This window comes from Anabrus simplex, chromosome X (assembly GCF_040414725.1).
Source record: "Anabrus simplex isolate iqAnaSimp1 chromosome X, ASM4041472v1, whole genome shotgun sequence".
In the NCBI taxonomy this organism is placed as follows: domain Eukaryota; kingdom Metazoa; phylum Arthropoda; class Insecta; order Orthoptera; family Tettigoniidae; genus Anabrus; species Anabrus simplex.
Genome location: NC_090279.1, coordinates 176,735,433 through 176,759,799, shown reverse-complemented (window position 1 = coordinate 176,759,799; position 24,367 = coordinate 176,735,433). Strand labels below are relative to the sequence as shown.

General features: G+C 41.8%; 1 protein-coding gene across 2 annotated transcripts in view; it reads right to left on the bottom strand.

Annotated features, from left to right (window-relative positions):
- LOC136885975 (alpha-tocopherol transfer protein-like) overlaps positions 1-24,028 on the bottom strand; it is a 74,010-nt gene extending 49,982 nt beyond the window's left edge. For both annotated transcript variants that reach the window (XM_067158682.2, XM_067158684.2), the window contains exon 1: positions 23,955-24,028. The gene's annotated coding sequence lies outside the window, so the exon portion shown is untranslated. The remainder of the gene's footprint in view (positions 1-23,954) is intronic.
- Positions 24,029-24,367: the final 339 nt, after the last annotated feature.

The following is a 24,367-nucleotide window of genomic DNA, read 5'->3' as shown; positions in this document are numbered from 1 at the left end:
TGGTAGAAAAAGCCAAACTGCTAATCTAATCGACCGGTAAGGATCATTACGGAAAGGATTGTAATTTTTAGGAATAAATAAGGAATATATTCTCATACTTTATTATATTTTATTTACATAAAATTCATATCTCATATCCCTAGGATGTTTTCAATATTGTGTTGCTTGCCTGGATGTCTACAACTGTGGATTTTTTCCGTACAAAATGTAGCCAAAATATGACCTTAAACAACTAAAAAAAATGATAAAATATCCATGTACGAGTATATTAATACATGGTCACTCTAATTTTAAAAGCATATTCACTGAACTAGAATTCGAGAGATAATGGGTTCGAATCCATGCTGGGGATACCTTAATAAATGCCACGGCTACTTCCCTCACAGTTTTAGCCCTGCCTTATCTCATCGTCGTCACAAGACCTGACTGTGTGGATGTGACAAAAAGCTAATGGCAATAATAATAATAATAATAATAATAATAATAATAATAATAATAATAATAATAATAATAATAATAATAATAAGGTGTTCAAGCCGCAGGAAGAACTAGGAAGACCGGAAGAGCTTGGACAGATGAACAACGGAAGCAGGCAAGCGAACGTATGAAGGAGTATTGGGCACAGAGAAAACTCCACACGAAGAGAAAGAAATGAAGTTGTAGCGTGATCCTTAGTGGTCCATTCGCTTGTAAAATAATAATAATAATAATAATAATAATATTAATACGTGGAGTGGGAAGATTTCCAAACCGAAGGATGAATAAAAAGGAATGAAGAGAAAGGATTCGAGATATAAAAGGAATGATTAGTTGCAGGGTCAGATATTAATTGACATAAAAACCAGTCTTATGACGTCAATTCATACGAAAAGCAACGTGACTAGAGAAGTTGAAATGAAGCAGCAGACGAAGAAGAATTGAACAGAGAGGTGTTAGGGTCAAGGGCGCATGTTTTGACGTGGAATATATGTATGTCGCGTGAAGGGTGTTGTCAAAATGAAATATCCTATCAGGATGGGTTTTAAATATATTTTTATTGATATTTTGTATCTTAATTATGGACGAATTTAAATATCTTCGAGACCAAATCCATGTATAGAGAGGACCTTTGAAAGGAGAAGTGAGTTCGAATCCTATTGTCGGCAGCCTTGAAAATAGTTTTCCATGGTTTCCCATTTTCACACCTTTCAAATGCTGGGGCTGTACCTTAATCAAGGCCACGGCGGCTTCCTTCCCACTCCAAGCCCTTTTTATCCCATCGTCGCCATAAGACCTGTCTGTGTCGGTGTGACGTAAAGCCAAGAGAAGTGACGGGACGACGGCAATATCACAGGCGAAAAGTTAAACCAGAGTCGTGAGAGCTTCTTTATCATCATCATCATCATCATCGTCGTCGTCGTCGTTATTATGGTGTGACACCCTGGTTATCCGGTCCGAATCCCATTGCTTGAAACATTTCTGAATTGCTTGTTGTACTTTTGTTGTTGGGTAGTTATGATTTTAATTTTACTTTATTATCACTGTGTAATGTTAAGTTAATAGTAAGCTCAATCTATAGTATTGTAAGCTGTAGTGTTAAGCACTGGAAATACTTACGTTGTGTGTGAAATTGTATATGATGATGCTGGATTTAGAATATTAAAGTAGTGGTATTTGGTGTAAAATTTCCTTTCCGTGGAATTTATGTTTGTACTCCTGTTGTTGTAATTGTTGTTGTTGTTGTTGGGTAATCATTTTTTAACTTTACTCTATTATCACTTGTAATGTACTTTCGTTAAAACGTCCAGACGAAGTTTCACTTGTTGAACATGCGCACACATGTCACAGCAACTGATCGGTGCATCGAAATCACGGTTTACAGCACTTCCTGTGTTGGGCAGTTCTCCCGCTCATTAACAAGGGTTAAATCCACGTTCGCCTTATAAATATTTTCCGAGTCTGTTTTGTTTTGTCCACCCTGTATTTGGAATGGGGCAGCACTGTTCGAGGACTTCATTAAGATAAGATTCAAATTTAAATTATTCAAGGAATTAAGCAGAATTTAAACATATATTTTATACATTCCTCAATAATTTCTGTTACGGGGCTACCCGTGGAAATGCAGAGGTGAAAGAAGGTGCGGGCTGGAATGGGTCTAACTACAAAGCCGAGATATGAATTAAAATTTCATTAAAGGTTATATTTTCGAAAATAGCAAAACTTAACAATTTTCACATAGAATTTGAAGATTTAACAAGTAACAACAAGTCAACCAGTAACCGACACTCAGGTACAAGACCAGGAAAAGCCAAGATTTAGAGATAATTTAACAAGCTGGGCTTCAAGCCCCAAGTTTTACATTTCCTGAGCTCTCAGCTCACAAACACATATTACCAAAGGGCAGAAATCCTCTAATTACACGGAGCACTTGCTCCCACTTAGCAATGTCAAGCCTCCTAGAGGCACATTTCCAATACATAAAAGAGCTGACCCGCTCTCAGTTTCCCAAGCCTCTTAAAGGCATACCATACCTTACAATCACTTGCCATCAAAGCACAAATTACACCACTGAAACGGGGGTATCTTGTACCCAATCTACTGGGACTTAGCAGAAAAAGAATAGGTTAAGTAAATGGCCCCAAAATACAAAATGAATGGAGGCGTGTACTTGCACTCCTGAATGAAACTTCTTAAAACCTAAGAGGCACTAGGCCGATGAAACAGGGGCTATTCCCAAACTATGGAGGTGACTCGTATAAGGAAAATTTAAGACATTACAGAAAGGAAGAAAACCAATTACAAACGTAGTCACCTCAAAATAATATGAAGGGGAGCTCGAGAGGGTAAATCACTCCCTATCCCCGAATTACAGTTAAAGATATATGAAGTTTTACAAAAGTGACGGAAAATTACATGTTTGAACATAGGTTACATAATAAAGGTTTCGGACCTTACCCGCGGGTTAAACTGCTGAGCTAGCAAGAAATAAATGTGTTAAGCGGCCGTTACCTTACTGAAGATCTGCTGCCTGAAGAAAGAGGCGCTTCCCGCCTCCCGCTATACGTCCATATACTAAGTTAGATGTTGATGACGTGGCCGAGAGACAAGAAAATCAGTAGTTTTTATACCCTCGAGGAATATTCGAGACCTTTCATGAATAAAACAGCCACTCCCCACAGGCTTTTATTGGCTAGCTAAGAGTTACATATCAAAATCGAAGAAGAATGATACGATTGGTCAAAAATTAATAACAGAAATTCTGGATTGGCTCAATTCAAAACTGGCGGAAAGAAAATATTAATATTGCCAACCCACAAATGAATGAACGAAATTTAGTAAATAGAAAACTTATGAATACAAAATTTCTTCAAAAAAGTTCCTTCACTTCGCACCAGGGTGCTTGATCATAGTTTTTTAGTAGAGACATCTGTAAGAGAATGTCCACACTTCTTGATCAATGAAAAACAAAACAAGTTGAAATCCACACAGTATTGACAAATTCGTTATCACAAAATTTACGGTAGTGACCTCTTCTGAGAAACTTATGAGTTGATCCAATTTTTAAAGTTCAGAAGTTCTCCTGTAGAGGAGGATTTATTGGCGGAAAATTCAAATGTGCGGCGTAGAGGTGTACCAGCCGGTACAATTTCTAATGTTATTTAATTGCATCTGATGATGTTTTTCAAGAACAAAATATGTAATTCTATTATTAATTTAGTTTTTTCTGTTTTCATATATTTTACTTTTTAGATAGTCTCCAAATTTATTTATTCGTAAATTAATTTTGACAGTTTGAAGGACCTAACAGTTATTAATTAACTGAGTCAAAATTTAAAAGAAACAGCTTCAAACACCACAAATTACCTCTCTTACAGTATCTTGTTGGTTTACTGGAATTTGCATGGAACAGCCTGTGAGTCAGCGAGTCTACTTGTCGGACATAAGAACTGTTTGTTGGTATTTTGCCACGGTTGTCACGGAGCTCGTTCAAGCATCCAGTTGAAAGTGAATGAAGAAAGTGCGAGATGTGACACGGAAGTTCTCCTCATGAGAATGTTCAAAAGGAGAAGAATTGGAAAGTGAACAGACTTGTGTTGTTAGAGGCAGGCTGGTAGGAGATTGAGTGTTAAGATATGTGCTGTAATGCAGGGAATTCATCTACGAAACTCCCCTTTTGAGAAAAATATATGCAAGCTCCCTAGCCCAGCTGATGAAGCGCCTTTGGTTTACTCAGAAAGGGTTGGGTTGAATTTCACGTCAGGAAGTCGGGAAAGTTAGTGGCGCGGCTTTTACATCCGGACTCTCTGTCGATGAGAGCGGTGAAATAGATACGGTTGTATCCCCGGTTTGTCGTAAGAGGTAAGTGAAAATTTTAACTTTCAGGTGCTCTCCACCGAGCTTTCTCTGTTATTTCTTTCACATACAGTACTTGTATACTTGGGGACTAAACACGACGACCTTGCCTCACACCACTACTCTTCAGCGGTAGCCCGGTGTTTATTATAGGATTTACAACGTCTACTGTAGCCGGAGTTGCCAAATCGTCTACTGCACTCGACACTAAGGAAGGGTAAAAATTAAGAGAGTGTGGAAGAAACTGGTTTGGCAACCTCTCCACACCAAACAATGATCACTCAGAACTCGTTAACTCGGCCGGGTGCAGAGCAAAGAGCATATAATAGAATAGAGGTGAAGGTAAGGTAAGGGTTATTCTGCCCGAAGGCAGGTCCGAACCTCCGCAGAGGTGTTCCTGAGCCGGAGTTTACGTGCGGTAGGGTGGCCAGTTCCTTTCCGCTCCTCCATTCCCTTACCCCCCACCAACAGCGCGTGGCAACCCATCCAACTCCTGACCATGCCCAATGTTGCTTAACTTCGGAGATCTCACGGGATCCGGTGCTTCAACACGGCTACGGCCGTTGGCAATAGAGGTGAAAGTCGATAATAAATTTCGGTTCCAAGACAGATGAGCCCTTGTAGTTTCAGTCCGCAATCAGAGATTGCGCTGCAATGCACACGGTGTGCAATACCTTACTATTATTGTCAACAGACAGCGCAGAGAGGGGACTTCCACCGTAATGACGCACTTCCGGTTATGCTCACTGCCTCTCCCTTCACCCTCAAACCTATTACCCCTCCTTCATCCCTCATATCAACACAACCACCCCCTCCCCTTCTCTGATGATTATAATGCAGTTCTACTATTTCCAGTCCCAATACATTATAATTTATATTTTTATTTTCAAGTACTTGCTATGTCTTAAATAATGATCTGATACCCCCTAGTTCGTACGGCATATTGTGTTATTGAGAGCATAACCTCACACCACCAAGTACCTTTACGTTAAAATGAATGGCTGACACAATACCACAAAGCTAATATGACAAATACTAAATCCCTTCATCACCCCTGCACATCATATGCAAGATATGGCTATCACATCAGTATCCAAGTACCACACGAAAATAAAAATAACAGAATTAAGTGCACTGAGACAGGAATTATATAGAAATACATTAATAGAACCATTCAGCTTCCAGCCCCTGAGGTGCACTCCCGTATGAAACACAGGATTTGAGGAGGACTGGCGAAGATATATTTCTAATAAACAAGCACAAGGAACAGAGATTTACAGCACAAGTACATGGGCACTTGGAATTCAAACAACACAAATACTGTAGCATCATGTAGTTATCGCTTAAAACCGATATTAGTTCGAACAAGGTTAATCGATTGGGTAAAGTCGGATTCAGTTCAATCCAGCAATATTATCTCCATAATACTTGACGTTATACGACTAATTCTTTGTCAGAAGGGCCCAATGATTGAGGTGAGACTTGAAGTACTTCACGACGAGACAAAGCAAACCCCATGGCACTACAGCCCTTGAAGGGCCTTGGCCTACCAAGCGACCGCTGCTCAGCCCGAAGGCCTGCAGATTACGAGGTGTCGTGTGGTCAGCACGACGAATCCTCTCGGCCGTTATTCTTGGCTTTCTAGACTGGGGCCGCCATCTCATCGTCAAATAGCTCCTCAATTCTAATCACGTAGACTGAGTGGACCTCCAACCAGCCCTCAGGTTCAGGTAAAAATCCCTGACCTGGCCGGGAATCGAACCCGGGGCCTCCGGAAAGAGGCAGGCACGCTACCCCTACACCACGGGGCCGGCTACTACGAGACAAACGGCCATTAATTATTAAAATCGCTCTTTTCATGCCTACTAGCCTACCATCTACAGAACATTCCTACAACTATCTACTTGTTGTGAATGACCTCCAGCGCCATCTAAAAATTAGGACTGGAACTACCTGAAGCTAGCTACAGATTTGAACGATAAGCCCCATTAGACATTCAACGGGGAGGTGCAGGGTGTGATTGACTCCTGGCTTCCAGCTCGCTTCCAGGAACTGAGGCCGTCATGTTTTTCCCCCAAGTATACCAGTCTACTCACTTTGATTTTTCCTGTACAACCTCCCTTGGTTAACTCTTATTCCCTTCAGAACCCGACGGTAATAGGATTGCGAGGAGTACGGAGTCTTTGAATTTCACGCCCTTCATGGCCCTTGTCAGCCGGCCCCGGGGTGTAGGGGTAGCGTGCCTGCAGGCCCCGATTCCCGGCTAGGTCAGAGAATTTTACCTGGATCTGAGGGCTGGTTTGAAGTCCACTCAGCCTATGTGATTACAATTGAGGAACTCTCTGACGGTGAGATAGCGGCCCCGGTGTACAAAACTAAGAATAACGGCCGAGAGGATTCGTCGTTCGGACCATACGACACCTCGTAATCTGCAGGCCTTCGGGCTGAGCAGCGGTCGCTTGGTAGGCCATGGCCCTTCGAGACTGTTATGCCACACTACGAAAAACGTACAATTAAGCAATTTCTTCAATTGTGCCGAAAGTTGAAGGGCTAAAAGGCCCGGAAAAGTTATAAATTGTGAGTCTTGGACAGCTTTATCACACTAAAAAAACTAATTTCGAAAATCACTTCCAGGCTAAATGCAGTTCTCTTTTTGATTCAAATCCTAGCCAAATTAACTTGTTTACAGAATTTTTTCTGTAATGTGTTCCTTGGTTCAATACCCTCAGGATTTGTTTTATTTTTTGAAAAATGTCCACACAGAATGTAGTTATAAGGGCGTAAGTGAAACTCTGTATTGACTCACATCAGCACTCGTAGTGATAAAAAAAGGAAAACCGCTTATCTAATCGACCGGATAACGATAATTAAGAAAACGATTCTATTTTTAGCATTAAATAAAGAATGTATTCTGATAATTTATTATATTTTGTTCACTTAAAATTCGTAGTTCATATCACTAGGATGTTTTCAAGATTGGGTTGCTTGCCTGAAGGGCTAGAACTGAGGATTTGTCAGACTGAGTGGCTCAGACGATTGAGGCGCTGGCTTTCTGAACCCAACTTGGCAGGTTCCATCCTGGCTCAGTCCGGTGCTATTTGAAGGTGCTCAAATACCTCAACCTTGTGTCGGTAGATTAACTGGCACGTAAAAGAACTCCTGCGGTACTAAATTCCGGCACCTCGGCGTCTCCGAAAACCGTTAAAGTAGTAAGTGGAACGTAAAGCAAATGACATTTTTGCTAGTGGCACCGACACAGATAGGTCATAAGGCGACGATGTGATACGAGAGGCCTAGGAGTTGGAAGGAAGTGGCCGTGGTCTTAATTTGCCTGTTGTGAAGATGGGAAACCACGGAAAACCATCTTCAGGGCTGCCGAGAGAACATGATTGCCCAGTTTTATTTCCACTGAATCCGTTGATGCCCACCGTGTGAATAATCATGGACAAAGAAATCTATATTTTTGTTTTGTTTTTAGAGATATAGGCGAGAGTTTTAATCTTGTCACCTGGTTTACATCTTTGGTTTGTTAGTTTGTTTTATAATATTGATTTACTTTATTTCAAAGAAATTGGATATTTATTGAACGTCTCCCTTGGTAAGTTATTCCAATCCCTAACTCCCCTTCTTATAAATGAATATTTGCCCCAGTTTGTCCTCTTGAATTCCAACTTTATCTTCATATTGTGATCTTTCCTACTTTTATAAACGCCACTCAAACTTATTCGTCTACTAATGTCATTCCACGCCATCTCTCCGCTGGCAGCTCGGAACATACCACTTAGTCGAGCAGCTCTTCTTCTTTCTCACAGTTCTTCCCAACCCAAACTTTGCAACATTTTTGTAACGCTACTCTTTTGTCGGAAATCACCCAGAACAAATCGAGCTCCTTTTCTTTGGATTTTTTTCCAATTCTTGAATCAGGTAATCTTGGTGAGGGCCCCCCATACACTGGAACCATACTCTAGTTGGGGTCTTACCAGAGACTTATATGCCCTCTCCTTTACATCCTTACTACAACCCCTGAACACCCTCATAACCATGTGCAGAGATCTGTACCCTTTATTTACAATCCCATTTGTGTGATTACCCCAATGAAGGTCTTTCCTTATATTAACACTTAGATACTTACAATGATCCCCAACAGGAACTTTCACCCCATCAACGCAGTAATTAAAACTGAAAGGACTTTTTCTGTTTGTCAGTTCAATGATTGATAATGAATTTATTATACAGAGTAGTGGAATTACGTTAAAAGAACTGATAAGGAAGTTAATTGAATTAGTGCAATAAGATTGTATACTGAATTGTATGTTTAATATAATAGTACATTGTGCAACAAGCATATAATATCAATAATTAAGACACGAGTGTCTTAATTGCCATTATAGGCAATTTGCACTTGACTGTTTATGCTCGACGACAATTATAACTGTATTTATTTAAATATTCATAAATTTCTGTCGAGATGTCGCTTGACAGTTAAGTTTACTGAACAGAGCGCATGCGCTGTTTTATTGATTTTCCGTGAGTGGATCAGAGACCTTGACAATGTCATATGTTTTCAAAGCGTTGATAGAAGGTTATCATGACTTAGCTTGATTTAAAATACACCTTTTTTTATTATACAGTTGGTGAAATGATTTTTCGGGAATGTGCCGTGTAGTTGTGGAATATTGGAAGTAGAAGGTGCATTATTGTTAATATGTGTGTCCGACATGATTGATTTTGGAAACAAGTGCGAAGCTAGTGCGTTGAGCGCAGGTGCGAAGCTATCCTTGCCTAATTGGTCAAACAATTGTATCATAATGAAAATCTGAATTGTGATTGGTGGAGAACCTGCATCATAATGAAAATCTGAACTCTGATTGGTGGAGAACCTGCATCATAATGAAACTTGAACTCTAGTGAGCCTCATTAAGATTCAGTTTTCTGGCATATAATAATTATATTTCGGCATCGTTGAGCATAAAGAACTTGTGACAAAAGTAATTTGTTCGGAATAAATACGAGGGTTGTGTATAAAGTACTGGCAGCGTAGTCCAGAAAAATCGCAGGCGATCGGTCATGCGCAGATAGGATTTGGGAGCTGTCAGGTGGCGCTGTTTTCGATGTGCAGTGTGCATTTGACGGGCATCCAGTTGGGAGTGTTGTTGCTGTGTGGCGTTGAAGTGAAGAGTGTTGATTTCACCGCTCTAAAGCATATTTTCAAAGGTGATCAGCGTTCGTGGATTAACATCGAGGTTGCCCGTGGCACAAATGCATCAGAATGTTATCAAGGAGTACGTGAAGCCTGTGGCGAGAATCCATTACCGTATAGGACAGTTGCACGATGAGTCAAGGCGTTTGGTGCGATTCGGAATGAGACTGCGGCAGTCCGTTCCTCTAGCTGTTCCTCTTTCCGTAGACCACCGTGGACTGTCCGGAATTTATCCGTCGAGGTTGGTTTAATTCAATCCATTTCCGACAGATAAATATAGCTGTTCTTCTTATACTACTACTGTTTTTCTCACACCGGTCGCGGGTGCAAGCTGCATCACACATATCAATTTGGCCCTGTTTTATGGTAGGATGCCCCTCCTGTCGTAAATGTTATATGGAGGGATGTAATCTCTATTGCTTGTTCTTGTGGTGGTTTATTATTGCGAACAAATACAACGCAATTGGGAAATATCCCGGTGTCAATGATCACTTACAGTGGTGTGAAATTACAGTGAATTTAAAATATAATTACACAACAACAACAACTACAACAATAGTACAACAACAAATTCCATGTAAAAACATATTACGGTGCCAGAAATACTACTAGTTTAACATTCTAAGTACATCATCACTAGAGCCCGGATTTTGATGCATTAATAGCTTAGAATGCAAACTTTCTGAAGTGAGTAGCATGCATAGTCCACCTTCACAACGATTGTGCTATGGGGTTTGCATAAACATTAGGGGCACGGCCAACGAGAACCCCTGTAATTTATGTTATTCTTGCTACATTATGGAAGAGCGGGTGGCTGACACTTCCTACTGACCAAATTTGTTTGCAATCTAACCTGTTACTGCATAAAAGTCCGGGCTTTAATCATCACTATATCATCATACAGTGTGTTGTGTTGTGTGAATATGAAGAGGAAAGAGTTGGGACAAACACAAACACCCAACCCCCAAGCTAAAAGAATAAATCAGAAGTCATTAAAATCCACGATCTGGCCGGAAATTGAACTTGGGACCCTCTGAACGTAAGAGCAATACGCTGACCATTCATCCAACCACTCGGACACGTGAGGGTGTATTATTATTATTATTATTTTATTATGACGTGCTATCCAGTACACTTCGCGACCCCAGACAAGATGTCGCAACAAGTTTCATGGGCAGTAAGAAAGTATCAAGGACACCTTAGCAAGGAACCAGTTTTCATAATTATTGGTCTCCCACCTATGAGCTTGCTTTTCGACAGACAAAATCTTTGCGGTCATAGTACAAGGTTAGGAGAGAGGGATGTCCAAGACTCTACAGTTCATATATTGTCTCTGCTATTTATCGTGTACCATGATTTTTTAATTTTTTTTTTACAATTTGCTTTACGTCGCACCGACACAGATAGGTCTTATGGCGACGACGGGATAGGAAAGGCCGAAGATTAGGAAGGAATCGGCCGTGGCCTTAATTAAGGTACAGCCCCAGATTTTCCTGGTGTGAAAATGGGAAACCACGGAAAACCATCTTCAGGAATGCCGACAGTGGAGATCGAACCCACTATCTCCGGGATGCCAGCTCACAGCTGCGCGCCCTTAACCGCACGGCCAACTCTCCCGGTTATCATGATGTTTGCACGTCATATATTCCATCATAATTGACCATTGAAATCGACTGCGTAACCTATAGATGTTTTTATTAAACCTTCCTTTCTTAATCAGTTTACCCTCCAGGTTTGGATTTTCCCTCGGAGTTAGCGACGGATGGGTGTTGTCGAATTGGTCCGATGGTTATGAGAATTTGGAGATCAACCAATTAGTGCGGTCGAACTGGTCCGACGCTAAAATATCAAAACCAAGGATCGAAGAAGTCTTATCGCCCGCTCTCTATTATACCAACTGTCCCATTAAAATGCCACGGGAAAATATATTAAAGATATGTAGTGGCCTTTAGGTTAGGTCAGGTTAGGTTAGGCCGGCCCCGTGGTGTAGGGGTAGCGTGTCTGCCTCTTACCCGGACGTCCCGGGTTCGATTCCCGGTCAGGTCAGGGATTTTTACCTGGACCTGAGGGCTGGTTCGAGGTCCACTCAGCCTACGTGATTAGAATTGAGGAGCTATCTGACGGTGAGATAGCGACCCCGGTCTAGAAAGCCAAGAATAACGGCCGAGAAGATTCATCGTGCTGACCACACGACACCTCGTAATCTGCAGGCCTTCGGGCTGAACAGCGGTCGCTTGGTAGGCCAAGGCCCTTCAAGGGCTGTAGTACCATGGGGTTTGGTTTGGTTTGGTTCAGGTTAGGTTAGGTTAGGTTAGGTTAGGTTAGGTTAGAATCGCCACTTTTCACCCCATTGTGTCTTGTCACCTTTTGAATATTTACGAGGGTCGAGTCATAAGTCATGGCAACTATTTTTTTCTCGCGATCAGGAGACAACACGGAAAATCTAAGATATGCATTTGGAAATATAGGGCGTGTACTTATGCATAGTGCCTGAAGACAAATTCTGACTTCAGAAGATTCTCGTAGGAAAGTGACAGAACACAGGCCATTGATAAACATTGTTTTATTATGGTACAGACAGCAAATACACAAGACTACGTACAAAGGACAGGTCTCCACTGGTTACAGACCTTCGAAATAATAACCCAGGGTTTCCACTGTGCGTTGCCAGCGTGGGGCAGGCGCTGAATACCATTCGCTGCTTGTGTATCGCTAACGTGTGACACCTCTCTGCGAAATGCTGTTACGATGTCCTCACCTCGCCACCTACCTCGCCACTGTTCCATAGGGCATGGCATGCACACCTAATGCTTCCCGCAGCTCTGCATGGCATTGGCGAGCATTTCTGCCGCGGAGAACTGCTATTGTAATATACGATCGTTGCTCCTGCTTGGTGACTTCCATTTTGTGACGCTTTCACTCACACACTGAACTTGGGGGCATGTTTAGACCCACACTGTTGTTTACATACACCATTTAGTGGCATCATACGCAAGTTCATACCGTACGTTTCCAAATGCATATCTTAGATTTTCCGTGTTTTCTCCTGTTCACGAGAAAAAAATATAGTTACCATGGCTTATGACTCGACCTACGTAAATCCCTCAAGAACTACTAACTTAAAGCCCCTCTCACTTAACATGGAAAACATTTTACACTTCTGCTAGTACAACACTGCACTGAAACTGTATGAGAACTGACGCTGAGTCTAGAGAAATTCGGTAGTAGTAACCTATTCGGGAATTCCTGCCTCTACCTGCCAAGTACCCGTCGGACCAATTCAACCGCCACCTTTCCTCATAAAAGAAAAACATCTTCCGAATGTTTTGCCCGTCTGATCAATTCGGTACTAAACGCCCCCCTTCTACTGACTCAAGCGCAGTGTCTTGGAGCGTGATATATTGGGTCGGCGGATACAACTGGATTGGAAGACCAGTACCTCCCCCAGGCGTCCTCACCTTCTATGCTGGTCAGAGACCTAGCTGGGGATGGGGAGATCTGAAAAGATAGACAAGGAAGAGGGAAGAAGCGGCAGTGGCCTCAAGCTAGGTACCATCCTAGCACTTGCCTGAAGGAGAAGTGGGAAACCATAGAGAACCACATCGAAGATTGCTGAGGAGGGAATCGAACCCCCTCTACTCAGTTGAGTAGGCTGAGTGGACCCCGTTCAAGTCTTCGAACCACCTTCCAAATTTCGTAGCAGAACCTGGAATCGAACACGGGACTACGGGGGTGTTAGCTAATCACACTACACTACATAGGCGGACATTTTTATTAAATAACTAACAAATATACACGTGCTTCGCCAGTTCAGTTTCTAATAGTTTCAATACAAACTATAAAAGGTATAAGGACTGGGGGAGTTCCTTGAGGGATTATATGGGCAAATATATGAGTTGTATGATTGATCCACCCATATAATATGAAAGATAATCATAAGGGTAGTGATAATGTGAATGTTAATACTAAATGGCTAGAACTTGTGAAAATATAAGGGAACAATCCTAGAAAATTATTAAATAAAATAAGTGAGAATAATGAGATAAAGATGAAGGTATACGGATACGTACGTAAATTACTGTACAGGCAGTGAGTAAGATAATAATTTCGTGTGGCTATTTCTAACCGAGTGAGCCCTTGTAAGGCAGACCCTCCGATGAGGGTGGGCGGCATCTGCCATGTGTAGGTAACTGCGTGTTAATGTCGTGGAGGATAGTGTTATGTGTGGTGTGTGAGTTGCAGGGATGTTGGGGACAGCACAAACACCCAGCCCCCGGGCCATTGGAATTAACCAATGAAGGTTAAAATCCCAGACCCGGCCGGGAATCGAACCAGGGACCCTCTGAACCGTAGGGCAATACGCTGACCATTCAGCCGAGTCGGACAGTGAGTAAGGTAATCTTAAACTTCATGTTTCTTAGTGCTATCCGAGAAACACCACGGGGAGGTCCCCATACCTTGTTTCCGATCTAAGGTGCCCGTTGGGGAGTTTTGATTATAATCGAGAAATATAGCAATATCTAACGTATAAGGGTTCGAGCCATAACAAAATATCATTGGACCAAAGTTGTAGATCTCAAAAATTTGAGCGGCAATTGTGCTGTTTCGTGATACGAGTAAAAAATTAGCCACCAGTTACTCGAAACGAAGGTCTACCACGTTATTAAAATTGCGTCCATATTTCGACCACTTTCGGGGGCCAAAATGTTACACATTGGAACAGCTTGCAAAATGTCTTCAAAGGAAGAAGTGCCCAGGTTTCGGGATTAGCACATACGAAGAAATTAAGGAAGAAAGTTGACATTAATTGAAGATAAGATAGCACAAATAGGTAAATACCAAGTGGATTTGTAGGAAAATGAAATGTCTTATTTCTTTCTTTCTTTCTTTCTTTCTTTCTTTCTTTCTTTCTTTCTTTCTGTCTTTCTTTCTTTCTCAATCTGTTTACCGTCCAGGGTTGGTTTTTCCCTCGGACTCAGCGAGAGATTCCACCACTACTGCCTCAAGGGCAGTGTCCTGGAGCTTGAGATATTTGGTCGGGGATACAAATGGTGGGGAGGACCAGTACCTCTCCCAGGTGTCCTCACCTGTTATACTGAACAGGGGTCTTGGCGGAGGGTCGGGGGGGGGTGGAGGGCGGGAGGATTGGAAGGGAAAGACAAGTAAGAAGGAAGGAAGCGGCCGTGGCCTTAATAGGTACCATAGTGGCTGGCATTTGCCTGGAGGAGAAGTGGCTGAAAAGGGGAAACTACTTCGAGGATGGCTGAGGTGGGAATCGAACCACCCTCTACTCAGTTGACCTCCTGAGGCTGAGTAGACCCCGTTCCAGCTCTCGAACCACTTTTCGAATTTCGTGGCAGAGCCGGTAATCGAACCCGGGCTTCTAGGGATGGCAGCTAATCATACTTACCACTACACCACAGAGGCGGACTACATCCTTACTACAACTCCTAAATACCCTCACAACCATGTGCAGAGGTCTGTATCCTTTATTTACAATCCCATTTATGTGATTAAGAAAGATCTTTCCTCATATTAACACCTAGATACTTACAGTGGTCCTCAGAAGGAACTTTCACCCTGACAACGCAGTAATTAAAACTGAGAAGACTTTTCCTATTTGTGAAACTCACAACCTGACTTAACCCCGTTTATCAACATAACATATTCTCACAACATTGTCCAGGTCTTATTGGAGTTGATCACAACCGCTACTCCTACTCCTGGGGTGAGGTTATGGTTAGAGCCCTGCACGGATTAGGATATCTGCGGATTTAGTGTCTTGGCGAATACAAACTGTACGGCAGTGCGAATAATTTTGTTGATGATTTCTAAATAATGATGTTTGTTGATTTTCACTCAGGTATACCCATATTTTGGCTTGTGGTTAGGCGACCCTTGACAGTGGTATGGGAGAAAGATGATATATAAAGAACCTTGAGACCATAAAGCCGTAAATCTTATCTGAGCCTACCTGACTCCCCCCCACAATTAATGGAATGAACGAACTAAGGTCAATACGTCTATAGTTGTCGCAAGAGAAAATCTCTCATAAAGCTGTGACTGTAGGGGTTGTGTTTCCAGTTGTCAGGCCTATTATATCATGTTAACAGCTCTATCCGTTTCAATACCTTGGGTGTAATATTCTGTAGTTAAATATTTACAATATCCGCGGATAAAAATTCGCGGATGCGGATAACTATTCGCCGATGCGGATAACTATTCGCGGATGCGGATGATGCGGATCGGATGCGGATATTATTTTGTCTATCCGCGCAGGGCTCTAAATGTGGTTAGCACTTGAAGACATATACTTTTTTAAAGATCTGGTCGGCCTACTGTCACTACAGTGGCTGTACATCCCTTACACGGTGTCTTGTATTGACGTGTACGCGACCGGATATCATAATGAAGTAACGTATCGTTATGGAGTCCGGAAGTATCACTAGCATGGACACTCCCTACAGAGGCCCTTATGATGACGATAATGATGGCAATAAATGATGTCTAGTCCATTCAACTGCAGTACTAGACGCCGGAGTAAAGGGTTACAATGAGGAAAGAGATTTATCACGGGAAGACAACAGGCTATGCCGAACGGTATCCAACGCGTAAAAGATATTGAAGAACACATAAGAAGAGTAGGCTCCATGAGTTGCGTAGTGGCTTCCGCCACGTAGCTCTCAGCTTTGATTCGGGAGATAGTGGGTTCGAACCCTGAAGGTGGTTTTACGTGGCTTCCGATTTTCACACCAGGCAACCGCTGGGACTGTCCCTTAATTAAGGCCACAGTCACTTTCTTCCCATCCCTAGCCCTTTCTATCCCATTGTCACCACAATACCTATTTAACAAATTAAAAACATAACTAAAATAAATAAATAAATAAATAAATAAATAAATAAATAAATAAATAAATAAATAAATAAATAAATAAATAAATAAATAAATAAATAAATAAATAAATAACCTTTTCTAGCCCTTCAAGCAAGCAACTTAAAGCTGAAAATATCCTAGAGATATGAGCTACGAATTTTACGTAAATGAAATATAATAAAGTATGAGAATATATTCTTTATTTATTCCTAAAAATTACAATAATTTTCTTAATCATCGTTATCTGGTCAATTAGATTAGCAGCTTGCCTTTTTCTACCACTACGAGCGCTGATGTGAGTCAATCCACTGTTTCACTTAAGCACCACTACGAGCGCTAATATGAGTCAGTGCAGAGTTTCACTTAAGCTCTTATAAATGCATTCGGCGTGGAAAATGAAAATGCACAGCCTGTTTCCAATGACCAGGTCAGGAATGGAATGAATGAAGCCCCATCTAGCGGGGAGGATAGGAATTGTGCCGGCTGCCGAAGCCTGTCGCACTCCTCTGGGGCAGTGATTAATGAATGACAGATGAAATGAAATGACATTGGAGTGTGTTGCTGTATTGAAATATGACAGGGAAAACCGGAGTTTCCGGAGAAAAACTCATCCCAACTCCGCTTTGTCCAGCACAAATCTCACATGGAGTGTCCGGGATTTGAACCACGGAACGCAGCGGTGACAGGTTGGCGCGCTGCCGCCTGAGCCATGGAGGCTGCATTCGGTGTGGCAATTTTTCAAAAATTCAAAAAGCACCAGAGGGTATTGAACCAAGGTTCACATTACAGAAGGAATTCTGTAAATAAGTTAATTTGGCTGGGATTTGAATCAGAAGGAAAACGAGTAACGAAACAAAGCGATTTTAGGCTGTTTTTACGGGACCGTAAGGGCCGTAGCCGAGTTGAAACACCGGATCCCGTGAGATCTCCGAAGTTAAGCAACATTGGGCGTGGTCAAGATTTAGATGGGTTTCCACGCGCTGTTGGGTGGGGGGGGGGTAAGGGAATGGAGGAGCGGAGAGGAACTGGCCACCCTACCGTACGTAAACTCCGGCTCAGGCACACCTCTGCGGAGGTTCGGACCTGCCTTCGGGCAGAATACACCCTTACCTTACCTTACGGAACCGTATTAGGCCGGAAGTGATTTTCTAATTATACTTTTTACTTTGATAGAGCTATCCAAGACTCACAATTTGAAAACTTTCCAGGGCCTTTAGCCCTTCAACTTTCGGCACAATTGAGGAAATTACTTAATTTTACGTTTTTCGTAGTATCGTCACCCAGAATTTGTCTTCTAAGGAGTGTTTTCAACATTAAAAATATAAAAGCCGCTTCTGGTTTAGAGGGTGCCAACCGGCCGGAGAATTTTGCCTTCTTCTTCTTATGCCGTATCCTCATTGGATCTCAGCTGTTATCAGGATAGACACCCCTGAGGGTGAGGACTATAGAATACATCCACTGTATCCCATGTCTGTAGTAAAAGGTGACTAAAAGAGGAGTCAGGTTCTTTCAGTTTGGGAGCATGAGTTGCCGAATACGGGTCCCTTAGCTGAGTCTGGCATCACCCCTCCGTCTTTCCTATCCAACCATCCTTGGTTAACTCTTGTTCTTTTCTTACCCCGACGATGTTATGTTCGCGAGGTCTAGGTGCTGTTGGTGCTGATTAGTGTTTTAACTGGGAATCCTTCCTCTACTAACACTAATCAGAGGGAAGAAATTGTACGGCTCCATGGCTAAATGGTTAGCGTGCTGGCCTTTGGCCGGGTTCGATTCCCGGCAGTGTCGGGAAATTTAACCATCATTGGTTAATTCCGCTGGCACGGGGGCAGGGTGTTTGTGTCGTCTTCATCATACCCATTTAAAAAAAATTAATAAATAAATAAATAAATAAATAAATAAATAAATAAATAAATAAATAAATAAAAAGACAAAGTCAGGTTAACAAAACCAATTTTTGAACACTATGCAATTGATAAGAGGTAGGTGGGTTCGAATCCCACTGTCGGCAGCCTTGAAGATGGTTTTTCGTGGTTTCCCATTTTCACACCAAGGAAATGCTGGGGCTGTACCTTAATTAAGGCCACGGCCGCTTCCTTCCAACTCCTAGCCCTTTCCTACCCCATCGTCGACATAAGACTTATCTGTGTCGGTGCGACGTAAAGCAATTAGCAAAAATAAGTCTTCATCAACATTTTATCCTCATCACGACGCGCAGTTTGCCTACAGGCGTCAAATCAAAAGACCTGCGCCTGGTGAGCCGAACATGTCCTTGGACACTCCCGGCACTAAAAGCCGTACGCCATTTCATTTCATCGGCAAAAGGAAGGACGAAAAAAAAACGAAGGACTTGAAAATGAAAGACTCCCTAGGCCTCGGAACCTAATAACATATCCTCCGGGTCGGAAAAGAAGAAGAGTTAACCAAGGGAGGTCGGATGGGATGGACGAAAGTGAGGAGTCTGGCATACAAATTATTTATTTATTTATTTATTTATTTATTTATTTATTTATTTATTTATTTATTTATTTATTTATTTATTTATTTATTTATTTATCTGAAGTAGGTGGAAGCAATGCCAGAACTGTGCTAAGCACCCCGTGGTCATCAACCCATGCTCCCTAGTTAACAGCCCCTTTTATTCGCCTCACAGTCCTGTAAATTATTTCCTACTCTATACAGTATAATATTATCCGAAGAAAGCCTTTCTGAGATTCCAGTACTTTAGTATATCATTTATATACATGTGCAAAACTAAAGGTCCAATAACACTTCCTTGCGGGACTCCTTCTTAACCGTTACAGAATTAGATTCTCACAGTTCTATTTTCTAGGAATTTAGCCTTCTTTTCAAGTACTCTTTTGTCTAATGAGATACAAGTGGATAAGACCACAACGAATTATACACCCGCTTAATTCATTCATAGACACTTGCAAAGTGAAAATTGACTGACATAACAGTCTATAAACAATGTGTAAGTTGTCTCGGGAAGGAAGAAATGTTAACTTTGAGAAATCTTTCTATTTGTCTTTAATAGGAATTGGGAAACCATTCCAAACATTTATGACCTTGAGGAGGAATCCCATGTTTCACTCCTCTACACACACGCTCCTCTGGGGTATCCAGACGGGGTCATTAGCTGTTCAAATTAATTTCTCACCTGTAGGCTTTATGATAATGATGTTGCTTAGTTAACGACCACAAATATTTTATCCGTCACTGCTGGGCTAGTATCATATCCCTTCACTTACAAGCAATTAGAGACAAAAAAATCGCAAAGCAACAGATATAAATTCCAGAAAGCGGTAAAACTTATCGAACCGAAACAATCCATATTAACCTTCTAGAAAATCCCTAGGCATTTGGGGCGCCCTAATCGTCTGCCACCCAACGCAAGGCGGAGTTTTACAGTTCATAAATCCGAGTCTATTTTGGGAGGAACTTCTATGCCTCATTTCTCTCGTCGGTTTGATAGTTCATGGGATATCGTGACGAGTGTTATATTTGTATAGGAAGAAAATAAAAAGAAGCGGAAGAAGTCGTGATAACGTTTTTAATTCCTCGTACAGCTCCACATAATGGACAAAGACAGATTAACAAAACCAATTTTTGAAGACTATGCAATTAATAAGAGCCTCCGTGGCTCACCGCTGGGTCCCATGGTTCAAATACTGGTCACTACATATAAGATTTGTACTGGACGAAGTGGAGGTGGGTACTCCGGTTTTCCCTGTCATCTTTCATTTCAACAACACTGTCCAATATCATTTCATCTGCCAGTCATTAAACATTGCTCCAGAGGAGTGCGACAGGCTTCGGTAGCCGGTACAGTTCCTATCCTCGCCGCTAGATGGGGCTTCATTCATTCCATTCCTGACTCGTTCGAATGATTGGAATCAGGCTGTGGATTTTCAAATGCAGTTAATAAACTCAGCATTTTTTAAATAAGCCAAAGAATATTTGGAACTAAACATTAATAAAAAAGAAAGAATTGCAAATAGAAGCAATATTTGATGGCACATTTCTGGAGACATCCAAGAAGAAATCAGGCAGTAAACGGACGGAAGAAAGAATACACCATCACCGAGAAAGGATGACGAAGTTTTGGGAAGACAAGAAGATGGAAACTGTTTCAGACGGCCTAATCGAATTTAATAATAATAATAATAATAATAATAATAATAATAATAATAATAATAATAATAATAATAATAATAATAATAATATAATGATAATAATAATAAAAGCGAGGATATTTAGGTACTTCCAGGTTAGAATGCAAACGTACTGGAGCAAGTAACAAGTATTCTATAGCCTGAAGAACAGGTCTGCTATATGATTTGCATAAACATCAGGCGCTCAGCCTATTAGAACCCCTAGAAGTTATGTTACTTTCGCTGCATTACTGAAGAGCGCCTAGACGACAACTCCTAGTTTGTATCCTAATCTATTTCTGTACAAACATGCATCTTCATTATAGACCGTTACGCCTTTCAACGTTCAGTCTGCAAGCTTCTGTGAATTTACTAAACGTCCCCACAATCCTCTATTTGTAACTAGTTCTGTGACCTCGTTTGTTTCCATACCTCTTATCTTCAATTCTTCAGAAAATCAGTCAAACCATCGTCGTCTTGGTCTCCCTCAGCTTCTCTTACCCTCCATGACAGAGCTTAGGTAACCTCCACTCCTCCACTCCACCGACATTACCCCACCACCGAAGCCGGTTTATGCTTACAGCTTCATCCATCGAGTACATTTCTAACGTAGCCTTTTAATAACATTATTATAAGCATTTTTTGGACATATCTAGAGAATGGTTAATAACAGATTAAAAAGCAGATTTTCAAGTACGTTTGTGCGAACGCGTCAACAACGTGCTGGATTCAAGAGGACAACAAATATTTAGATAGAAAGAAATTAACAGAAAAAAGGAAACTATGGAAACATAGATTTAAGAAAATAAGAATGGAAGGATTCCAAGAAAGAATGAAAGGGAAATCCGGCCCAAAGTCGTCGGAGGAAAGCAGAATAAAGCATAGTGGTAAGATGAAGGAATACTGAAAAGAACGTAAGAGGATATAACAAGGAAGGATGAATTGAAAGTGGCACCTGGTCCCTAGCAGGCTTCACAAATAATAATAATAATAATAATAATAATAATAATAATAATAATAATAATAATAATAATAATAATAATAATAATAATAATAATAATAATAATAATAATAAATCCAAGGAATTTGATTAGGAAAATCAGGTCGTTTAGCTTTAACCATACTGCGTTGAGGATTCGAAACTGCTTATTGGCAGTCGACAATGGTAGCTTTCTCTGGTTTCCCAAATTTGAGGGCTATGCCATCACAGTCCAAGCTCCTTCCCTGCCCAATGGCTGCCAAAAATCTAAATGTGGTTTTATACCGTTAAATTATTAGCAAAGTTAGAAGTTTTAATTGGGTCTGATAGCGTTGGCGTGATTCTCGTTGAAATAGTAATCGTCTTTGAAAGATTTTATTTCGTGCTGCATTGAGGGATTGTTGGTTCGAACTCAAACATAAGCAGCCTTGAATATTGGTTCCCGTGATTTCCCATTGTGAATCCAGTCAGTTCACATCGTTCCTGAAAATCGAAACATTTTTTAGAGCGAAGTTAAACGATTAGTCCGCCTCTGTGGTGTAGTGATTAGTGTGATTAGCTGCCACCCCTGGAGGTCCGTGTTCGATTTCCGGCTCTGCCACGAAATTTGAAAAGTGGCACGGGGGCTGGAACGGGGTCCACTCAGCCTCGGGAGGTCAAATGAGTAGAGGTGGATTCGATTCCCTCCTCAGCCATCCTGGAAGTGATTTTCCGTGGTTTCCCACTTCTCCTCCAGGCAAATGCCGGGATGGTACCTAACTGAAAGCCACGGCCGCTTCCTTGCCTGTTCCCTGTCTGTCCCTTCTAATCTTCCCATCCCTCACCAAGGCCCCTGTTCAGCATAGCAGGTGAGACCACCTGGGCGAGGTACTGGTCATTCTCTCCCGTTGTATCTCCGATCCAATGTCTCACACTCCAGGACACTGCCCTTGAGGCGGTAGAAGTGGGATCCCTCGCTGAGTTCGAGGGAAAAACCAACCCTGGAGGATAAACGGATTAAGAAGAAGAAGATGATGAAGTTAAACTATTAAGCAACAAGAAATACCCTGCGATAAGTATTAAGAGGAGTCCCATGACGTAGTTCTTTTCCTCCATAATTTTTTTTTGGTAGGGGCTTTACGTCGCATCGACACAGATAGGTCTTTTGGCGACGATGGGACAGGGAAGGGATAGGAGTGAGAAGGAGGCGGCCGTGGCTTTAATTAAGGTACAGCCCCAACACTTGCCTGGTGTGAAAACGGGAAACCACGGAAAATCATCTTTAGGGCTGCCGATAGTGGGATTCGGACCTACTATCTCTCGGATGCAAGCTCACAGCCGCGCGCCTCTCCACGCACGGCCAACTCGCCCGGTCCATACAAATTTTAATCAGTCCTAAAATATTTGGTGTCGTATTGCCGTAAATTTCTATTCGAAAGGACTGGGTTCTAATCCCGCTATTGGCAGATCTGAAGGTGGTTTTCCTATCATGATGATCGTAGACAATTATTTACTTGTGAATATAACGGGTTTCTTCCGTGTCCATCGATGTAGCTGATTATTATTATTATTATTTTTTTTTTGCTAGTTGCTTTACGTCGCACCGACACAGATAGGTCTTTTGGCGACGATGGGACAGGGAAGGGATAGGAGTGAGAAGGAGGCGGCCGTGGCCTTAACTAAGGTACAGCCCCAGCATTTGCCTGGTGTGAACATGGGAAACCACGGAAAACCATTTTCAGGGCTGCCGACAGTGGGGTTCGAACATACTATCTCCCGAATTGCTGACTAAATAGCTGAAGAAACGAATTCTAAAACCACATTGTATGTATGTTTAGTCCTCGACCCTAAGGCTAGTTGGATCCTCAACAGTCCCACCATTAGCTGTCATAGATGGCCTAGGCATCACTAAAGAGGCATATTCGAGAAATGAGGAAAGAGGTATCTTCCCGTTGCTTTCCTCACCGAGCCAGAAGTTGCTATTACATATCAGTCTGGCAAGCCCACTGAAATACATGCACCAACCGACCCTATGAGCAACATTTTCACACCATTCATAGCAAGAACTGGCTGCATAAGGAATGGCATTACTAGCACCGTTCATACCTCAGTCACTTTCATATTGTCAAAGCCAAGGATAAGACAGAAACAGATCAATGAAAGTAACAAAATTGCTCTAGCCTATACCAGAAGGTATAATGCACTGTAAACACTAGGTCCTGCCAGCAACGGCACAATGCTGACACAAAGAATCTACCAAAACTTGTTGTTGTTGTTGTTGTTGTTGTTCCTATGGTTTTTCATTTCCACACCAGACAAATTCCGGAGTTGAACCTACCGTAATTATGGCTTAAGAATGAGGATGATCAGTTCATAATGGCACGCTTGCACTTTTAAGAGAAAACAGTGTAAAATTACTCATTAGAAGATTTGGCTTACCTGCAGAATATGAATAGAATACCTTCAGTTAAAACAGAGCGCATGCATGGGTCGATATCCCAATTCGAACTAACTCTGCATTGTCTGTCAAGGTAGACCAGGTGGGCTGTGTAGTAGTGGAAGAGGAGCGAGAAAGTGGGGGGCCAACAACTGAGCCCTGAGTAACTCTCTCTCTCTCTCTCTCTCACACACACACACACACACACACACACAAACACAGAATACTGTTTGTTTACATCTAGTGAATTAGGAATAGCTTGACCTTCCTTTATTGGAATTTTCTCGATTAATTACCAGGTCGCCGGGCTTAGTGACTCAGACGGTTAAGGCGCTGGCCTTCAAACCCCAACTTGGCAGGTTCGATCCTGGCTCAATCCGGTGGTATTTGAAGGTGCTCAAATACGACAGCCTCG